Source organism: Ambystoma mexicanum, chromosome 1q, assembly GCF_040938575.1.
Source record: "Ambystoma mexicanum isolate Mex_15411 chromosome 1q, UKY_AmexF1_1, whole genome shotgun sequence".
Lineage (NCBI taxonomy): Eukaryota > Metazoa > Chordata > Amphibia > Caudata > Ambystomatidae > Ambystoma > Ambystoma mexicanum.
Genome location: NC_090922.1, coordinates 947,512,140 through 947,524,338, shown reverse-complemented (window position 1 = coordinate 947,524,338; position 12,199 = coordinate 947,512,140).

Genomic DNA, 12,199 nt, shown 5'->3' with positions numbered 1-12,199 from the left:
TACCTTCTACAGTAGGGTTGATCTTCTCCACCAAGCGCTTTCATGCCTCTTGCAATCTTCAGGGAGGCAGTCTGTTCAGGTGTTGCTAGTTAATAGCAATTATGGCATCAGGGAATTCTGGTTGCTTTAGTCAATGCAGGTAGTCAGGAACCAACTCACCCTCCAATTGCATAGTGTAAATCCCACAGTGGGGGTAGGGGGGAAAAACAACAATTTGGCTCTCCTGAGTAGGGGCATGTGTCACCCTGGGGCCGCCACCTCGGGAGCCCTGGACTCCCAAAACATTTTTTGAAAGAAAAGGGGTGAGGGGCACACTCTGGTTTCCAGCTTGGTGTACCTTCCACAGTCCAGTAGATGTTCTCCTACAAGCGCTTTCATGCCTCTTGCAATTTTCAGGGAGGCAGTCTGTTCAGGTGTTGCTGGTTAATACCAATTGTGGCCACAGGAAATTCTGGTTGCTGTAGTCAATGCAGGTAGCCAGAAACAAATTCAGCCTCCAATTACATAGTGTAAATCCCACAGTGGGGGGAGGGGGGAAAAACAACAATATGGCTCTCCTGAGTATGGGAATGTGTCGCCCCGGTGCCGCCACCTCGGGAGCCCGGGACTCCCAAAACATTTTTGGAAAGAAAAGGGGTGAGGGGTGCACTCTGGTTACCAGCTTGGTGTACTTTCCACAGTCCAGTAGATCTTCTCCTACAAGAGCTTTCATGCCTCTTGCAATCTTCAGGGAGGCAGTCTGTTCAGGTATTGCTGGTTAATACCAATTGTGGCCTCAGTAAATTCTGGTTGCTGTAGTCAATGCAGGTAGCCAGGAATCAACTCACCCTCCAATTACATAGCGTAAATCCCACAGTGGGGTTAGGGGGGAAAACCAACAATGTGGCTCTCAAGAGTAGGGGCATGTGTCACCCCGGTGCTGCCTCCTGTGGAGCCCAGGACTCCCAAAACATTTTTTTAAAGAAAAGCAGTATAGGGCGCACTCTAGTTCCCAGCTTGGTGTACCTTCCACAGTACAGTTGATCTTCTGCAAGCGATTTCATGACTCTTGCAATCTTCATGGAGGCAGTCTGTACAGGTGTTGCTGGTTAATACCAATTGGGGCCTCAGGGAATTCTGGTTGCTGTAGTCAATGCAGGTATCCAGGAACCAACTCACCCTCCAATTACATAGTGTAAATCCCACAGTGGGGGAGGGGGGAAAACCTACAATGTGGCTCTCCTGAGTAGGGGCATCTGCCACCCTGTTGCTGCCAACCTGGGAACCCGGGACTCCCAACATTTTTTTGAAAGAAAAGGGGTGAGGGGTGCACTCTGAATCCCAGCTTGGTGTACCTTCCTCAGTCCAGTTGATCTTCTCCTCCAAGCACTTTCATGCCACTTGCAATCTTCAGGGAGGCAGTCTGTTCATGTGTTGCTAGTTAATACCAATTGTGGCGTCAGGGAATTCTGGTTGCTGTAGTCAATGCAGGTAGTCAGGAACCAACTCACCCTCAAATTACATATAGTAAATCCTACAGTGGTGGGAGGGGGAAAACAACAATGTGGCTCTCCTGAGCAGAGGCATGTGTCACCCCATTGCCACCAACTTGGGAGCCCAGGACTCCCAACATTTTTTTGAAAGGAAAGGGATGAGGGGCGCACTCTGGTTTCCAGCTTGTTGTACCTTCCACAATCCAGTTGATCATCTCCTCCAAGCACTTTCCTGCCTCTTACAATCTTCAGGGAGGCAGTCTGTTCATGTATTGCTGGTTAATACCAATTGTGGCCTCAGTGAATTCTGGTTGCTGTAGTCAATGCAGGTAGCCAGGAATGAACTCACCCTCCAATTACATAGCGTAAATCCCACAGTGGGGTTAGGGGGGAAAACCAACAATGTGGCTCTGAAGAGTAGGGGCATGTGTCACCCCGGTGCCGCCTCCTGTGGAGCCCAGGACTCCCAAAACATTTTTTTAAAGAAAAGCAGTATGGGGCGCACTCTAGTTCCCAGCTTGGTGTACCTTCCACAGTACAGTTGATCTTCTGCAAGCGATTTCATGACTCTTGCAATCTTCATGGAGGCAGTCTGTTCAGGTGTTGCTGGTTAACACCAATTGTGGCCTCAGGGAATTCTGGTTGCTGTAGTCAATGCAGGTATCCAGGAACCAACTCACCCTCCAATTACATAGTGTAAATCCCACAGTGGGGGAGGGGGAAAACCTACAATGTGGCTCTCCTGAGTAGGGGCATCTGCCACCCTGTTGCTGCCAACCTGGGAACCCGGGACTCCCAACATTTTTTTGAAAGAAAAGGGGTGAGGGGTGCACTCTGAATCCCAGCTTGGTGTACCTTCCTCAGTCCAGTTGATCTTCTCCTCCAAGCACTTTCATGCCTCTTGCAATCTTCAGGGAGGCAGTCTGTTCATGTGTTGCTAGTTAATACCAATTGTGGCGTCAGGGAATTCTGGTTGCTGTAGTCAATGCAGGTAGTCAGGAACCAACTCACCCTCAAATTACATATAGTAAATCCTACAGTGGTGGGAGGGGGGAAACAACAATGTGGCTCTCCTGAGCAGAGGCATGTGTCACCCCATTGCCACCAACTTGGGAGCCCAGGACTCCCAACATTTTTTTGAAAGGAAAGGGATGAGGGGCGCACTCTGGTTTCCAGCGTGTTGTACCTTCCACAATCCAGTTGATCATCTCCTCCAAGCACTTTCCTGCCTCTTATAATCTTCAGGGAGGCAGTCTGCTCAGGTGTTGCTGGTTAATACCAATTGTGGCCTCAGGACATTCTGGTTGCTGTAGTCAATGCAGGTAGCCAGGAATCAACTCACACTCCATTTATATTGCATAAATCCCACAGTGGGGGGAGGAGGGAAAACCAACAATGTGGCTCTCCTCAGTAGAGGCATGTGCCACCCCAGTCCTGCCATCTCTGGAGCCCTGGACTCCCAAAACATTTTTGACAGAAAAGACACGAGGGGCGCACTCTGGTTCCCAGCTTGGTGTCCCTTCCACAGTCCAGTTGATCTTCTCCTCCAAGCGCTTTCATGCCTCTTGCAATCTTCAGGGAGGCAGTCTGATCAGGTGTTGCTGGTTAACACCAATTGTGGCTTCAAGGAATTATGGCTGCTGTAGTCAATGCATTTAGTCAGGAACCAACTCACCCTCCAATTACATAGAGTAAATCCCATAGTGTGGGGGGGACCAACAATGTGGCTCTTCTGAGTAGGGGCATGTGTCACCCCGGTGCCACCACCTCGGGAACCCGGGACTCCCAAATCATTTTTAGAAAGAAAAGGGGTGAGGGGCGCACTCTGGTTCCCATCTTGGTGTACCTTCCACAGTCTAGTGAATCCTCTGCTCCAAGCGCTTTCATGCCTCTTGCAATCTTCAGGGAGGTAGTCTGTTCAGGTATTGGTGGTTAATACCAATTGTGGCCTAAGGGAATTCTGGTTGCTGTAGTCAATGCAGGTAGCCAGGAACCAACTCACCCTCCTATTGCATAGTGTAAATCCCACAATGTGCGGAGGGGGGAAAACCAACAATGTGGCTCTTCTGAGTATTGGCATGTGTCACCCCGGTGCCGCCACCTCTGGAGCCCATGACTCCTAAAATCTTTTTGAAAGACAAGGGGTGAGTGGCGCACTCTGGTTCCCGACTTGGTGTACCTTCTACAGTAGGGTTGATCTTCTCCACCAAGCGCTTTCATGCCTCTTGCAATCTTCAGGGAGGCAGTCTGTTCAGGTGTTGCTAGCTAATACCAATTATGGCATCAGGGAATTCTGTTTGCTTTAGTCAATGCAGGTAGTCAGGAACCAACTCACCCTCCAATTGCATAGTGTAAATCCCACAGTGGGGGTAGGGGGGAAAAACAACAATTTGACTCTCCTGAGTAGGGGCATGTGTCACCCTGGGGCCACCACCTCGGGAGCCCTGGACTCCCAAAACATTTTTTGAAAGAAAAGGGGTGAGGGGCACACTCTGGTTTCCAGCTTGGTGTACCTTCCACAGTCCAGTAGATCTTCTCCTACAAGCGCTTTCATGCCTCTTGCAATTTTCAGGGAGGCAGTCTGTTCAGGTGTTGCTGGTTAATACCAATTGTGGCCACAGGGAATTCTGGTTGCTGTAGTCAATGCAGGTAGCCAGAAACCAATTCAGCCTCCAATTACATAGTGTAAATCCCACAGTGGGGGCAGGGGGGAAAAACAACAATGTGGCTCTCCTGAGTAGGGGCATGTGTCACCCCGGTGCCGCCACCTCGGGAGCCCGGGACTCCCAAAACATTTTTTGAAAGAAAAGAGGTGAGGGGTGCACTCTGGTTACCAGCTTGGTGTACTTTCCACAGTCCAGTAGATCTTCTCCTACAAGAGCTTTCATGCCTCTTGCAATCTTCAGGGAGGCAGTCTGTTCAGGTATTGCTGGTTAATACCAATTGTGGCCTCAGTGAATTCTGGTTGCTGTAGTCAATGCAGGTAGCCAGGAATCAACTCACCCTCCAATTACATAGCGTAAATCCCACAGTGGGGTTAGGGGGGAAAACCAACAATGTGGCTCTCATGAGTAGGGGCATGTGTCACCCCGGTGCCGCCTCCTGTGGAGCCCAGGACTCCCAAAACATTTTTTTAAAGAAAAGCCGTATGGGGCGCACTCTAGTTCCCAGCTTGGTGTACCTTCTACAGTACAGTTGATCTTCTGCAAGCGATTTCATGACTCTTGCAATCTTCATGGAGGCAGTCTGTTCAGGTGTTGCTGGTTAACACCAATTGTGGCCTCAGGGAATTCTGTTTGCTGTAGTCAATGCAGGTATCCAGGAACCAACTCACCCTCCAATTACATAGTGTAAATCCCACAGTGTGGGAGGGGGAAAACCTACAATGTGGCTCTCCTGAGTAGGGGCATCTGCCACCCTGTTGCCGCCAACTTGGGAACCCGGGACTCCCAACATTTTTTTGAAAGAAAAGGGGTGAGGGGTGCACTCTGAATCCCAGCTTGGTGTACCTTCCTCAGTCCAGTTGATCTTCTCCTCCAAGCACTTTCATGCCTCTTGCAATCTTCAGGGAGGCAGTCTGTTCATGTGTTGCTAGTTAATACCAATTGTGGCGTCAGGGAATTCTGGTTGCTGTAGTCAATGCAGGTAGTCAGGAACCAACTCACCCTCAAATTACATATAGTAAATCCTACAGTGGTGGGAGGGGGGAAACAACAATGTGGCTCTCCTGAGTAGAGGCATGTGTCACCCCATTGCCACCAACTTGGGAGCCCGGGACTCCCAAAATTTTTTTGAAAGGAAAGGGATGAGGGGCGCACTCTGGTTTCCAGCTTGTTGTACCTTCCACAATCCAGTTGATCATCTCCTCCAAGCACTTTCCTGCCTCTTACAATCTTCAGGGAGGCAGTCTGCTCAGGTGTTGCTGGTTAATACCAATTGTGGCCTCAGGACATTCTGGTTGCTGTAGTCAATGCAGGTAGCCAGGAACCAACTCACACTCCATTTATATTGCATGAATCCCACAGTGGGGGGAGGAGGGAAAACCAACAATGTGGCTCTCCTCAGTAGAGGCATGTGCCACCCCAGTCCTGCCATCTCTGGAGCCCTGGACTCCCAAAACATTTTTGACAGAAAAGACATGAGGGGCGCACTCTGGTTCCCAGCTTCGTGTCCCTTCCACAGTCCAGTTGATCTTCTCCTCCAAGCGCTTTCATGCCTCTTGCAATTTTCAGGGAGGCAGTCTGTTCAGGTGTTGCTGGTTAATACCAATTGTGGCCACAGGGAATTCTGGTTGCTGTAGTCAATGCAGGTAGCCAGAAACCAATTCAGCCTCCAATTACATAGTGTAAATCCCACAGTGGGGGCAGGGGGGAAAAACAACAATGTGGCTCTCCTGAGTAGGGGCATGTGTCACCCCGGTGCCGCCACCTCGGGAGCCCGGGACTCCCAAAACATTTTTTGAAAGAAAAGAGGTGAGGGGTGCACTCTGGTTACCAGCTTGGTGTACTTTCCACAGTCCAGTAGATCTTCTCCTACAAGAGCTTTCATGCCTCTTGCAATCTTCAGGGAGGCAGTCTGTTCAGGTATTGCTGGTTAATACCAATTGTGGCCTCAGTGAATTCTGGTTGCTGTAGTCAATGCAGGTAGCCAGGAATCAACTCACCCTCCAATTACATAGCGTAAATCCCACAGTGGGGTTAGGGGGGAAAACCAACAATGTGGCTCTCATGAGTAGGGGCATGTGTCACCCCGGTGCCGCCTCCTGTGGAGCCCAGGACTCCCAAAACATTTTTTTAAAGAAAAGCCGTATGGGGCGCACTCTAGTTCCCAGCTTGGTGTACCTTCTACAGTACAGTTGATCTTCTGCAAGCGATTTCATGACTCTTGCAATCTTCATGGAGGCAGTCTGTTCAGGTGTTGCTGGTTAACACCAATTGTGGCCTCAGGGAATTCTGTTTGCTGTAGTCAATGCAGGTATCCAGGAACCAACTCACCCTCCAATTACATAGTGTAAATCCCACAGTGTGGGAGGGGGAAAACCTACAATGTGGCTCTCCTGAGTAGGGGCATCTGCCACCCTGTTGCCGCCAACTTGGGAACCCGGGACTCCCAACATTTTTTTGAAAGAAAAGGGGTGAGGGGTGCACTCTGAATCCCAGCTTGGTGTACCTTCCTCAGTCCAGTTGATCTTCTCCTCCAAGCACTTTCATGCCTCTTGCAATCTTCAGGGAGGCAGTCTGTTCATGTGTTGCTAGTTAATACCAATTGTGGCGTCAGGGAATTCTGGTTGCTGTAGTCAATGCAGGTAGTCAGGAACCAACTCACCCTCAAATTACATATAGTAAATCCTACAGTGGTGGGAGGGGGGAAACAACAATGTGGCTCTCCTGAGTAGAGGCATGTGTCACCCCATTGCCACCAACTTGGGAGCCCGGGACTCCCAAAATTTTTTTGAAAGGAAAGGGATGAGGGGCGCACTCTGGTTTCCAGCTTGTTGTACCTTCCACAATCCAGTTGATCATCTCCTCCAAGCACTTTCCTGCCTCTTACAATCTTCAGGGAGGCAGTCTGCTCAGGTGTTGCTGGTTAATACCAATTGTGGCCTCAGGACATTCTGGTTGCTGTAGTCAATGCAGGTAGCCAGGAACCAACTCACACTCCATTTATATTGCATGAATCCCACAGTGGGGGGAGGAGGGAAAACCAACAATGTGGCTCTCCTCAGTAGAGGCATGTGCCACCCCAGTCCTGCCATCTCTGGAGCCCTGGACTCCCAAAACATTTTTGACAGAAAAGACATGAGGGGCGCACTCTGGTTCCCAGCTTCGTGTCCCTTCCACAGTCCAGTTGATCTTCTCCTCCAAGCGCTTTCATGCCTCTTGCAATCTTCAGGGAGGCAGTCTGATCAGGTGTTGCTGGTTAACACCAATTGTGGCTTCAAGGAATTATGGCTGCTGTAGTCAATGCATTTAGTCAGGAACCAACTCACCCTCCAATTACATAGAGTAAATCCCATAGTGTCTGGGGGACCAACAATGTGGCTCTTCTGAGTAGGGGCATGTGTCACCCCGGTGCCACCACCTCGGGAACCCGGGACTCCCAAAACATTTTTAGAAAGAAAAGGGGTGAGGGGCGCACTCTGGTTCCCATCTTGGTGTACCTTCCACAGTCTAGTGAATCTTCTGCTCCAAGCGCTTTTATGCCTCTTGCAATCTTCAGGGAGGTAGTCTGTTCAGGTATTGGTGGTTAATACCAATTGTGGCCTCAGGGAATTCTGGTTGCTGTAGTCAATGCAGGTAGCCAGGAACCAACTCACCCTCCTATTGCATAGTGTAAATCCCACAATGTGCGGAGGGGGGAAAACCAACAATGTGGCTCTTCTGAGTATTGGCATGTGTCACCCCGGTGCCGCCACCTCTGGAGCCCATGACTCCTAAAATCTTTTTGAAAGACAAGGGGTGAGTGGCGCACTCTGGTTCCCAACTTGGTGTACCTTCTACAGTAGGGTTGATCTTCTCCACCAAGCGCTTTCATGCCTCTTGCAATCTTCAGGGAGGCAGTCTGTTCAGGTGTTGCTAGCTAATACCAATTATGGCATCAGGGAGTTCTGGTTGCTTTAGTCAATGCAGGTAGTCAGGAACCAACTCACCCTCCAATTGCATAGTGTAAATCCCACAGTGGGGGTAGGGGGGAAAAACAACAATTTGGCTCTCCTGAGTAGGGGCATGTGTCACCCTGGGGCCACCACCTCGGGAGCCCTGGACTCCCAAAACATTTTTTGAAAGAAAAGGGGTGAGGGGCACACTCTGGTTTCCAGCTTGGTGTACCTTCCACAGTCCAGTAGATCTTCTCCTACAAGCGCTTTCATGCCTCTTGCAATTTTCAGGGAGGCAGTCTGTTCAGGTGTTGCTGGTTAATACCAATTTTGGCCACAGGGAATTCTGGTTGCTGTAATCAATGCAGGTAGCCAGAAACCAATTCAGCCTCCAATTACATAGTGTAAATCCCACAGTGGCGGGAGGGGGGAAAAACAACAATGTGGCTCTCCTGAGTAGGGGCATGTGTCACCCCGGTGCCGCCACTTCGGGAGCCCGGGACTCCCAAAACATTTTTTGAAAGAAAAGAGGTGAGGGGTGCACTCTGGTTACCATCTTGGTGTACTTTCCACAGTCCAGTAGATCTTCTCCTACAAGAGCTTTCATGCCTCTTGCAATCTTCAGGGAGGCAGTCTGTTCAGGTATTGCTGGTTAATACCAATTGTGGCCTCAGTGAATTCTGGTTGCTGTAGTCAATGCAGGTAGCCAGGAATCAACTCACCCTCCAATTACATAGCGTAAATCCCACAGTGGGGTTAGGGGGGAAAACCAACAATGTGGCTCTCATGATTAGGGGCATGTGTCACCCCGGTGCCGCCTCCTGTGGAGCCCAGGACTCCCAAAACATTTTTTAAAGAAAAGCGGTATGGGGCGCACTCTAGTTCCCAGCTTGGTGTACCTTCCACAGTACAGTTGATCTTCTGCAAGCGATTTCATGACTCTTGCAATCTTCATGGAGGCAGTCTGTTCAGGTGTTGCTGGTTAACACCAATTGTGGCCTCAGGGAATTGTGGTTGCTGTAGTCAATGCAGGTATCCAGGAACCAACTCACCCTCCAATTACATAGTGTAAATCCCACAGTGGGGGAGGGGGGAAAACCTACAATGTGGCTCTCCTGAGTAGGGGCATCTGCCACCCTGTTGCCGCCAACTTGGGAACCCGGGACTCCCAACATTTCTTTGAAAGAAAAGGGGTGAGGGGTGCACTCTGAATCCCAGCTTGGTGTACCTTCCTCAGTCCAGTTGATCTTCTCCTCCAAGCACTTTCATGCCTCTTGCAATCTTCAGGGAGGCAGTCTGTTCATGTGTTGCTAGTTAATACCAATTGTGTCGTCAGGGAATTCTGGTTGCTGTAGTCAATGCAGGTAGTCAGGAACCAACTCACCCTCAAATTACATATAGTAAATCCTACAGTGGTGGGAGGGGGGAAACAACAATGTGGCTCTCCTGAGTAGAGGCATGTGTCACCCCATTGCCACCAACTTGGGAGCCCGGGACTCCCAAAATTTTTTTGAAAGGAAAGGGATGAGGGGCGCACTCTGGTTTCCAGCTTGTTGTACCTTCCACAATCCAGTTGATCATCTCCTCCAAGCACTTTCCTCCCTCTTACAATCTTCATGGAGGCAGTCTGCTCAGGTGTTGCTGGTTAATACCAAGTGTGGCCTCAGGACATTCTGGTTGCTGTAGTCAATGCAGGTAGCCAGGAACCAACTCACACTCCATTTATATTGCATAAATCCCACAGTGGGGGGAGGAGGGAAAACCAACAATGTGGCTCTCCTCAGTAGAGGCATGTGCCACCCCAGTCCTGCCATCTCTGGAGCCCTGGACTCCCAAAACATTTTTGACAGAAAAGACACGAGGGGCGCACTCTGGTTCCCAGCTTGATGTCCCTTCCACAGTCCAGTTGATCTTCTTCTCCAAGCGCTTTCATGCCTCTTGCAATCTTCAGGGAGGCAGTCTGATCAGGTGTTGCTGGTTAACACCAATTGTGGCTTCAAGGAATTATGGCTGCTGTAGTCAATGCATTTAGTCAGGAACCAACTCACCCTAAAATTACATAGAGTAAATCCCATAGTGTGGGGGGGACCAACAATGTGGCTCTTCTGAGTAGGGGCATGTGTCACCCCGGTGCCACCACCTCGGGAACCCGGGACTCCCAAAACATTTTTAGAAAGAAAAGGGGTGAGGGGCGCACTCTGGTTCCCATCTTGGTGTACCTTCCACAGTCTAGTGAATCTTCTGCTCCAAGCGCTTTCATGCCTCTTGCAATCTTCAGGGAGGTAGTCTGTTCAGGTATTGGTGGTTAATACCAATTGTGGCCTAAGGGAGTTCTGGTTGCTGTAGTCAATGCAGGTAGCCAGGAACCAACTCGCCCTCCAATTACATAGTGTAAATCCCACAGTGGGGGGAGGGGGGAAAACCAACAATGTGGCTCTCCTGAGTATTGGCATGTGTCACCCCGGTGCCGCCACCTCTGGAGCCTATGACTCCTAAAATCTTTTTGAAAGACAAGGGGTGAGTGGCGCACTCTGGTTCCCAACTTGGTGTACCTTCTACAGTAGGTTTGATCTTCTCCACCAAGCGCTTTCATGCCTCTTGCAATCTTCAGGGAGGCAGTCTGTTCAGGTGTTGCTAGTTAATACCAATTATGTCATCAGGGAATTCTGGTTGCTTTAGTCAATGCAGGTAGTCAGGAACCAACTCACCCTCCAATTGCATAGTGTAAATCCCACAGTGGGGGTAGGGGGGAAAACAACAATTTGGCTCTCTTGAGTAGGGGCATGTGTCACCCTGGGGCCGCCACCTCGGGAGCCCTGGACTCCGAAAACATTTTTTGAAAGAAAAGGGGTGAGGGGCACACTCTGGTTTCCAGCTTGGTGTACCTTCCACGGTCCAGTAGATGTTCTCCTACAAGCGCTTTCATGCCTCTTGCAATTTTCAGGGAGGCAGTCTGTTCAGGTGTTGCTGGTTAATACCAATTGTGGCCACAGGAAATTCTGGTTGCTGTAGTCAATGCAGGTAGCCAGAAACAAATTCAGCCTCCAATTACATAGTGTAAATCCCACAGTGGGGGGAGGGGGGAAAAACAACAATGTGGCTCTCCTGAGTAGGGGCATGTGTCACCCCGGTGCCGCCACCTCGGAAGCCCGGGACTCCCAAAACATTTTTGGAAAGAAAAGGGGTGAGGGGTGCACTCTGGTTACCAGCTTGGTGTACTTTTCACAGTCCAGTAGATCTTCTCCAACAAGAGCTTTTATGCCTCTTGCAATCTTCAGGGAGGCAGTCTGTTCAGGTATTGCTGGTTAATACCAATTGTGGCCTCAGTGAATTATGGTTGCTGTAGTCAATGCAGGTAGCCAGAAATCAACTCACCCTCCAATTACATAGCGTAAATCCCACAGTGGGGTTAGGGGGGAAAACCAACAATGTGGCTCTCAAGAGTAGGGGCATGTGTCACCCCGGTGCTGCCTCCTATGGAGCCCAGGACTCCCAAAACATTTTTTTAAAGAAAAGCGTTATGGGGCGCACTCTAGTTCCCAGCTTGGTGTACCTTCCACAGTACAGTTGATCTCCTGCAAGCGATTTCATGACTCTTGCAATCTTCATGGAGGCAGTCTGTTCAGGTGTTGCTGGTTAACACCAATTGTGGCCTCAGGGAATTCTGGTTGCTGTAGTCAATGCAGGTATCCAGGAACCAACTCACCCTCCAATTACATAGTGTAAATCCCACAGTGGGGGAGGGGGGAAAACCAACAATGTGGCTCTCCTTAGTAGGGGCATCTGCCACCCTGTTGCTGCCACCTTGGGAACCCGGGACTCCCAACATTTTTTTGAAAGAAAAGGGGTGAGGGGTGCACTCTGAATCCCAGCTTGGTGTACCTTCCTCAGTCCAGTTGATCTTCTCCTCCAAGCACTTTCATGCCTCTTGCAATCTTCAGGGAGGCAGTCTGTTCATGTGTTGCTAGTTAATACCAATTGTGGCGTCAGGGAATTCTGGTTGCTGTAGTCAATGCAGGTAGTCAGGAACCAACTCACCCTCAAATTACATATAGTAAATCCTACAGTGGTGGGAGGGGGGAAACAACAATGTGGCTCTCCTGAGTAGAGGCATGTGTCACCCCATTGCCAC